Here is a 9,464-nt window from a genome sequence, read left to right as displayed (position 1 = left end):
GATGTATTCAAACGGTCGGCAACCGAACCGATAAAATTACTCAAAATTGAATTAATTGAATTTTTTCTTTAATCATTAATTGAATCGAATCTTTTTATAATTTTTTTAGTTGGACTAATTTGAGTTAATTATAGGGTTTTTTATTTGATTTAAAATTTAATTAGATCATGACAATTTAATGGGTCAAATGTGACTAAAAAATAGTTGGGTCTTAATTATGGATTTGAGTTTAACATATGTATTTAATATATATAATATTTAATATTTAATATTTTTGTTAATTCAGTTAATTAATCAATTTTGAGTTGAATTGCTCGTTAAACGAATGTTGAAATACCATTAATTGTTTCCAAACCAAATTAATTTCGGTGGTCGACTGTTTAATATAATTAATTCAGTTCAGTCGATTAATTCAATTAATTTCGAAAAAAGTACTACAAATGTATTGTCTTCAAAATCACAATTATTTTTATATCCATCTCAGATATGTCAAGTTGGTTGGCTTGAATTTCATTTAAATATTATATTATTTATCTAATATTTGAAAAAGTATATTCGATTTGATTTGATTCAAATATAAAAATATTATTCGATAAAATAAGGATCTAATTGAATATATATATATATGAGATAAGATCGAAATATGTTACACAATGTAAAATTCTTTTAGTTTTACACATATTTAAGATCATTGAATGAGTGAAAATAGATAGATAAGATTAACAGTAAGAAATGAGAATATATTCATTGAAAAAAATAACGAGTCAATCTCAGTCATCTATTTTCACTCATCCAACATTCCTAAATCTGTATAAAACACACGCACACGCACGCACGCGCGTACGCACGCACGCAATTTTACTATTATCTCATGATGAATCAATTCAAATATTTTTTATTTCTAAATCAGAATTTGATCTAACCTCAAATTTCAACAAAAAATGACCCTATAAGATCGAGCTGAAATCCATGAAAAATTATCATCCTAATATATCTTTACTTTGTCTAATATTTAATCATTTTACATTTGAGAGTTTAATATTTGAGTTGAATTTAATTATTTTTCAAATCAATAATTCAATTTAAATGGTTTAGATTATCACGTAAGTTAATTTACAAATACTTGGTTTGAATTTAATCAAATTTTTATTTATATTATTTATATTATTTATTGTACTATTTTTAGTACTACTTTTCCCTTGATATTTTATATGAAACAAGTGCAAGTGAAACATGAACTGAATTTTAAAATGTGAATACGCACAAATTTTGGAACAAGTGGGGGAGGGCTCTCCCAAGCATAGAAGAAGCGGGGGAGGGCTATGCTTAGTTCCATCATTGTGGGCTTAGATTATATGGTAAATTATATGTTTAGTACATAACTATTATTTTTGTTCCGTTAGTGTTCAAACTCAATTTTGTTTTAAAATCATACCTAACGTTTAGTTTATGTTTCAATTTGGTATCATCGTTAAAAAATTAACATAAGTAATGACGTGTCATTTTTCCAATGATGATGTGACATTATCTTATGATGACACGTCAGTATCACCGTTAAGTATTCAATGACGGGTACCAAAATGAAACTTAAACTAAACTAAGCAGTATCATTGAGTAATTGTAAAAAATATATATATAATTGTTAGGATAATAATTGTACTCTCGCGTAACGTAAAAAATTATACAAATTTGATTAATAAAAGTATAATTACATACAATTTAGTTACTACTAATTAAAAGTTGAATAAAAAAGAAGTTTGAAAATCATTATGAATAATTACATGAATAATTAGTCTTTTAGAAATTAAATTACACTCAATTCAGTAAAACTAGTCGACTATAATAATTATTCAATCATAATATGTATAGGTTGTAAACAAGTAGAGAACTTAAGTACTGTTGAGCTCGACTAAACTCGAAAAGATTAAAGTTGAGTTTAACTCGACTCGAAAGCTAGTGAGTTTAAATTGTCAAGTTCAACTTGAAATAAAAAGTCGGAGCTCGACTCAAACTCTAAACATTTTTAAACTTAACTCGATTAAAGCTCAAACTCAAACTCCAAGTACATGAAAACCTTATATTACCTTTAAAAACATATAATTTTTAATATTATTAATAATTAATTAAAAAATATTCATTTTTTCGAGTTGCTCATGAACTTTTCGAGTCGTGTAATAAGTAACTCTTTCCGACTCATTACGAACTCAAGTTAAATCCAAACTCGAGTCAAATCCATTCAATTCGTATATTAACAAAATCGAACTCTAGTACCTTACGATATGTCTCATTTTATTTATAGCCCTAATCATATCTATCTATTTACTTACAATATATATATTCATTTTAAATTTAAATGTATTAAGTTAATTTGATTTGAAATTTAATTTTTAAATAAATTTGACTTGAATTTTAATTTAAAAGGGTGAGAATATCTGAATTTTTCTCTTTGACTAAGTAAAGAAGTTTAGGGTTTCATTTTGAGATATATAGATTTGCATGTAACAATCATTGTACGTGTGCTTTTGGAATAGGGAGGGTCCTTTTTGTCTCTACATTTGACAAATCAATTTCAATTAGTAAACGTGGCATCCATTGGTCCACTGAATAATTAACTTCACATTATCTCTTCAATTTGATATTTTTATTTAGGTTTATTTTAAAAATAAATATATAAAATATGTCATTTTCTATAAATATCTAAAGTATTTTTAGTCAAAATCAATATTTAAAATATTTATAACTTTTGTTTAGATATTTTTTTTATTAAATTAGACACTTAAAATATATTGTGTTTTTATTTAAAAAACCTAAACTTAGTTTGATTCAAAATAATTTAAATACCTATATGAAAAAAAAACAAATACTTCAAATATCTACTTTGATAAAAAAAATATTTATAAAAAGTGTTACGATCTCTAAATCAAAACTAACTGCAATTGTATCGTCAAGTACTTCTAGACAAGATTTGAGGCAACCAAGGAAAGAAAGAGAATGAGCATTTCGATTATATTCCCATGACTTATAAAAAACTTTATTAGCAATTTTTTGACACACACGCGGTGTCACCATATTCAGTAGAACCTTTAAAACCCCTATACCCCAAGTGGTATGATAAAAATACATATTGTGAATATCATGGTGGTGTCCCGGGGTATGTTATTGAAAATTGCCTCGCCTTTAAGAGGATTGTTCAAAGGATGCGCAATAAGAGCTGGATTCATTTCAATAACCTAGAGTCACCCAATGTTGCACAGAATCCTTTACCTAATCACCAAGAGACTGGAATTAATGCAATTACTGAGGAAAAAGGCAAGAATGTCATGACCAAAGTTTCCAAAGTGAAGTCACCTCTGGCTTGGGTATGGAGGCAAATGATAAATGAGGGATTTCTTGCACCGCACCCTAGCACATCAGATTGTAAATGTGCCAGTCATCGTCGTTATCACAATGAGGACGAACATGATGTGCAAGAATGTGTCGAATTTAGAGCCTTGCTCCAGCTAATAATGGACTGAAAAGAGCTGGAATTTTACGAAGAAAACAAGGACACTCCAGAAGAAGATGTTTGTGCAACTAGAGATGCATCTGAACAGGGATACGGTACGGGCCGCCCTTTGATAATTACCCCAAAAGCAAAGATGGCAGACAAGGTACCAGCTAAAGTGGTGATAGTGGCACCAATACCTTTCCCTTACAAAGATAGTAAGCAATTACCCTGGAAGTACGAATGCCAAGTGAGTGTTATAAAAGAAGATGTCAATGAAGTGGGGCATTCTACTATAAGTGAGAGGTGCTACCCTCAGAAGTATAACCTACCCCAGAGGACGCTTTAGCCATTTAAAGGAGACGAATCAACAGTTAATGAGCTAATAAAAGAAGAACAAGTTGTGGAGTTCTTGAAGTTTTTAAAATACAGTGAATACAACGTTGTGGAACAGTTATATAGCTTGCCAGCTCGTATCTCAATGTTGGCTTTACTACTACGTTTGGAGGCACAAAGGGAGACACTACTGAAGGCCTTGAATCAAACATTGTGCCAAAGAACGTACCAGTCAATAAGCTGGACCGACTGGTTAATAACATCCAAGTTGATAATCTTATCCCATTTTCTGATGATGAGATTTCGTCTGGGGGAAGAGGTCGGGCAAAAACATTACACATTACCACTCATTGTAAGGGGCATGCTTTACCAATTGTACTAATCGACAATGGTTATGCCCTTAATGTAATGCCTTTAATCACTCTTAAAAGGCTACCAATGGATGCTTCCCACATGAGAACATGCCAAAGTGTGGTTTGAGCATTTGATGCGACGAAAAGGGAGGTGCTTGGCAAAATTGAAGTACCACTAACTATTGGGCCTACCACTTACAACATAGAGTTTCTAGTGATGGACATTATGCCTTCGTACGATTGCCTTTTAGGAAGTTCATGAATTCATCAAGCTGGGGCAGTACCATCAACACTCCACCGGAAAGTTAAGTTTATTATTGACGGAACTTTTATAATCATCAATGCTGAAGAAGACATAGTGGCAAGCATGACCACCGATGCCCCGTACATCAATGTAGATGAGAAAGCTCTGGAATGTTCGTTTCGCTCATTGGAGTTTGTCAATGCCATATTCGTAGTTGAAGGGAGTAAGATTTCCAAACCAAGATTTTCAGAATGCACCAAGATAAAAATTGAGCAAACCTTTGGAAGAGGTGCAAGGATAGGGAGAGGGTTCGGGAGCTCTCTATAAGGAAAAATCAACCCTATTTTCCCTGTTACCAAGCTTGATAATTTTGGGTTGGGTTATCAACCCAATCATCAACAAAGAAGGAAGGAAATTCATAGGTGCCAATAAAGAAAGGAGGCGATATTAACTGGAGAAGAGGTTTAATGGGAACCAATGGTTTTTTCTCATTTTCACGACACATTCAGGTCTGGTGGCTATATGTTTGAGGGAGAAGCAATGATGACCTTATCAGATTTGGAGAAAGCTCAGAAAGACTTGATTATCAATGCTATAACAATAGATGATGTTGAGGATGTTGATAGATCGATCTGGAATCCGTCCATTACCGTTGAGGTTCGTGCTTAACAACTGGACTTCTGAAGAACTACCTGTGCTCGACTCAAACTCGGAACATTCTCAAACTTAACTCGATTAAAGCTCAAACTCAAACTCCAAGTACATGGAAACCTTATATTGCCTTTAAAAACATATAATTTTTAATATTATTAATAATTTAATAAAAAAATAAAAAAATTAATATATTATTTTTTCGAGTTGCTCACGGACTTTCAAGTCGGGTATTAAGTAACTCGTTTTGATTCATTACGAAACCCAAGTCGAGTCCAAGCTTGAGTCGAATCCATTCAATTCTAATATTAACAAAATCGAACTCGAGTACCTTGCGATATGTATCATTTTATTTATAGCCCTAATCATATCTATCTATTTACTTACATACAATTAGGGGTGTGCAAATCCGAAACATCCGGGTCATTGATTTCTCGGTCCGTGTCCCGACCCGGATGTTCCGGGTACCCGGTTTTCGGGTACCCGGATACCTAGTTTTTTTAAATGTTTTAAAAAATAATTATTTAATTTAATATATAATATTATGTTAGATAAAAAAAATCCCATATATTGAAATGTTCTAAAATAATAGTTGTTTACTTTAATTTAATATATAATAGTTTTTTACTTTAATTTTATTAACTTTTTTATATATAAAATAATATTATATTATTATATATACCCGGATACCCGGTGTTACTTTAAAATAATCTAAAAAAAAGTTGTTTACTTTAATTTAATATATAATATTATTAATAATTAAATATATAATAATAGTAAATCATAAATCCAAATTTCAAATTCAAAGTTTTCAAAATGCAAATTAAATAATATTTTAACATCCTACCTTTCTAATTTTAAGAGCCTTTTGGACGTGATCATTGTTAGCACAATAAGCACAAATGTAGTATTCATAAGTCTGAGAATGATTATTTCAAGAAAAAACAGTGCAGAAAAGCTTGAAAAAACAAGTTAACCCGACCGGGTACCCGGAAAAATCAATTTTTGTGATCCGGGCCCGACCGGGTATTTTTTAAAAGAAAATTACCCGATTTTTTTTCGGGTAATTTTGCACACCCCTACATACAATATATGTATTCATTTTAAATTTAATTGTGTTAAGTTAATTTGATTTGAAGTTTAATTGTTAAATAAATTTGACTTGAATTTTAATTTAAAAGGTGAAAATATCTGAATTTTTTTCTCTGACTAAGAAGTTTAGGTTTCATTTTGAGATATATAGATTTGCATGTAACAATCATTGTACGTGTGCTTTTGGAATAGGGGGGGGTCCTTTTTGTCTCTACATTTGACAAATCAATTTCAATTAGTAAACGTGGCATCCATTGGTCCACTGAATAATTAACTTCACATTATCTCTTCAATTTGATATTTTTATTTAGGTTTATTTTAAAAATAAATATATAAAATATGTCATTTTCTATAAATATCTAAAGTATTTTTAGTCAAAATCAATATTTAAAATATTTATAACTTTTGTTTAGATATTTTTTATAAATTAGACACTTAAAATATTGTGTTTTTATTTAAAAAACCTAAACTTAGTTTGATTCAAAATAATTTAAATACCTATATGAAAAAAAAACAAATACTTCAAATATCTACTTTGATAAAAAAAATATTTATAAAAAGTGTTACGATCTCTAAATCAAAACTAACTGCAATTGTATCGTCAAGTACTTCTAGACAAGATTTGAGGCAACCAAGGAAAGAAAGAGAATGAGCATTTCGATTATATTCCCATGACTTATAAAAAACTTTATTAGCAATTTTTTGACACACGCGGTGTCACCATATTCAGTAGAACCTTTAAAACCCCTATACCCCAAGTGGTATGATAAAAATACATATTGTGAATATCATGGTGGTGTCCCGGGGTATGTTATTGAAAATTGCCTCGCCTTTAAGAGGATTGTTCAAAGGATGCGCAATAAGAGCTGGATTCATTTCAATAACCTAGAGTCACCCAATGTTGCACAGAATCCTTTACCTAATCACCAAGAGACTGGAATTAATGCAATTACTGAGGAAAAAGGCAAGAATGTCATGACCAAAGTTTCCAAAGTGAAGTCACCTATGGCTTGGGTATGGAGGCAAATGATAAATGAGGGATTTCTTGCACCGCACCCTAGCACATCAGATTGTAAATGTGCCAGTCATCGTCGTTATCACAATGAGGACGAACATGATGTGCAAGAATGTGTCGAATTTAGAGCCTTGCTCCAGCTAATAATGGACTGAAAAGAGCTAGAATTTTACGAAGAAAACAAGGACACTCCAGAAGAAGATGTTTGTGCAACTAGAGATGCATCTGAACAGGGATACGGTACGGGCCGCCCTTTGATAATTACCCCAAAAGCAAAGATGGCAGACAAGGTACCAGCTAAAGTGGTGATAGTGGCACCAATACCTTTCCCTTACAAAGATAGTAAGCAATTACCCTGGAAGTACGAATGCCAAGTGAGTGTTATAAAAGAAGATGTCAATGAAGTGGGGCATTCTACTATAAGTGAGAGGTGCTACCCTCAGAAGTATAACCTACCCCAGAGGACGCTTTAGCCATTTAAAGGAGACGAATCAACAGTTAATGAGCTAATAAAAGAAGAACAAGTTGTGGAGTTCTTGAAGTTTTTAAAATACAGTGAATACAACGTTGTGGAACAGTTATATAGCTTGCCAGCTCGTATCTCAATATTGGCTTTACTACTACGTTTGGAGGCACAAAGAGAGACACTACTGAAGGCCTTGAATCAAACATTGTGCCAAAGAACGTACCAGTCAATAAGCTGGACCGACTGGTTAATAACATCCAAGTTGATAATCTTATCCCATTTTCTGATGATGAGATTTCGTCCGGGGGAAGAGGTCGGGCAAAAACATTACACATTACCACTCATTGTAAGGGGCATGCTTTACCAATTGTACTAATCGACAATGGTTATGCCCTTAATGTAATGCCTTTAGTCACTCTTAAAAGGCTACCAATGGATGCTTCCCACATGAGAACATGCCAAAGTGTGGTTTGAGCATTTGATGCGACGAAAAGGGAGGTGCTTGGCAAAATTGAAGTACCACTAACTATTGGGCCTACCACTTACAACATAGAGTTCCTAGTGATGGACATTATGCCTTCGTACGATTGCCTTTTAGGAAGTTCATGAATTCATCAAGCTGGGGCAGTACCATCAACACTCCACCGGAAAGTTAAGTTTATTATTGACGGAACTTTTATAATCATCAATGCTGAAGAAGACATAGTGGCAAGCATGACCACCGATGCCCCGTACATCAATGTAGATGAGAAAGCTCTGGAATGTTCGTTTCGCTCATTGGAGTTTGTCAATGCCATATTCGTAGTTGAAGGGAGTAAGATTTCCAAACCAAGATTTTCAGAATGCACCAAGATAAAAATTGAGCAAACCTTTGGAAGAGGTGCAAGGATAGGGAGAGGGTTCGGGAGCTCTCTATAAGGAAAAATCAACCCTATTTTCCCTGTTACCAAGCTTGATAATTTTGGGTTGGGTTATCAACCCAATCATCAACAAAGAAGGAAGGAAATTCATAGGTGCCAATAAAGAAAGGAGGCGATATTAACTGGAGAAGAGGTTTAATGGGAACCAATGGTTTTTTCTCATTTTCACGACACATTCAGGTCTGGTGGCTATATGTTTGAGGGAGAAGCAATGATGACCTTATCAGATTTGGAGAAAGCTCAGAAAGACTTGATTATCAATGCTATAACAATAGATGATGTTGAGGATGTTGATAGATCGATCTGGAATCCGTCCATTACCGTTGAGGTTCGTGCTTAACAACTGGACTTCTGAAGAACTACCTGTGCTCGACTCAAACTCGGAACATTCTCAAACTTAACTCGATTAAAGCTCAAACTCAAACTCCAAGTACATGGAAACCTTATATTGCCTTTAAAAACATATAATTTTTAATATTATTAATAATTTAATAAAAAAATAAAAAAATTAATATATTATTTTTTCGAGTTGCTCACGGACTTTCAAGTCGGGTATTAAGTAACTCGTTTTGATTCATTACGAAACCCAAGTCGAGTCCAAGCTTGAGTCGAATCCATTCAATTCTAATATTAACAAAATCGAACTCGAGTACCTTGCGATATGTATCATTTTATTTATAGCCCTAATCATATCTATCTATTTACTTACATACAATTAGGGGTGTGCAAATCCGAAACATCCGGGTCATTGATTTCTCGGTCCGTGTCCCGACCCGGATGTTCCGGGTACCCGGTTTTCGGGTACCCGGATACCTAGTTTTTTTAAATGTTTTAAAAATAATTATTTAATTTAATATATATATTATGTTAGATAAAAAAATCCCATATTGAAATGTTCTAAAA

Source organism: Hibiscus syriacus, unplaced genomic scaffold (assembly GCF_006381635.1).
Source record: "Hibiscus syriacus cultivar Baekdansim isolate YM2019G1 unplaced genomic scaffold, ASM638163v2 tig00110206_pilon, whole genome shotgun sequence".
NCBI lineage: Eukaryota > Viridiplantae > Streptophyta > Magnoliopsida > Malvales > Malvaceae > Hibiscus > Hibiscus syriacus.
Note: the sequence above shows the minus strand (reverse complement) of the source record.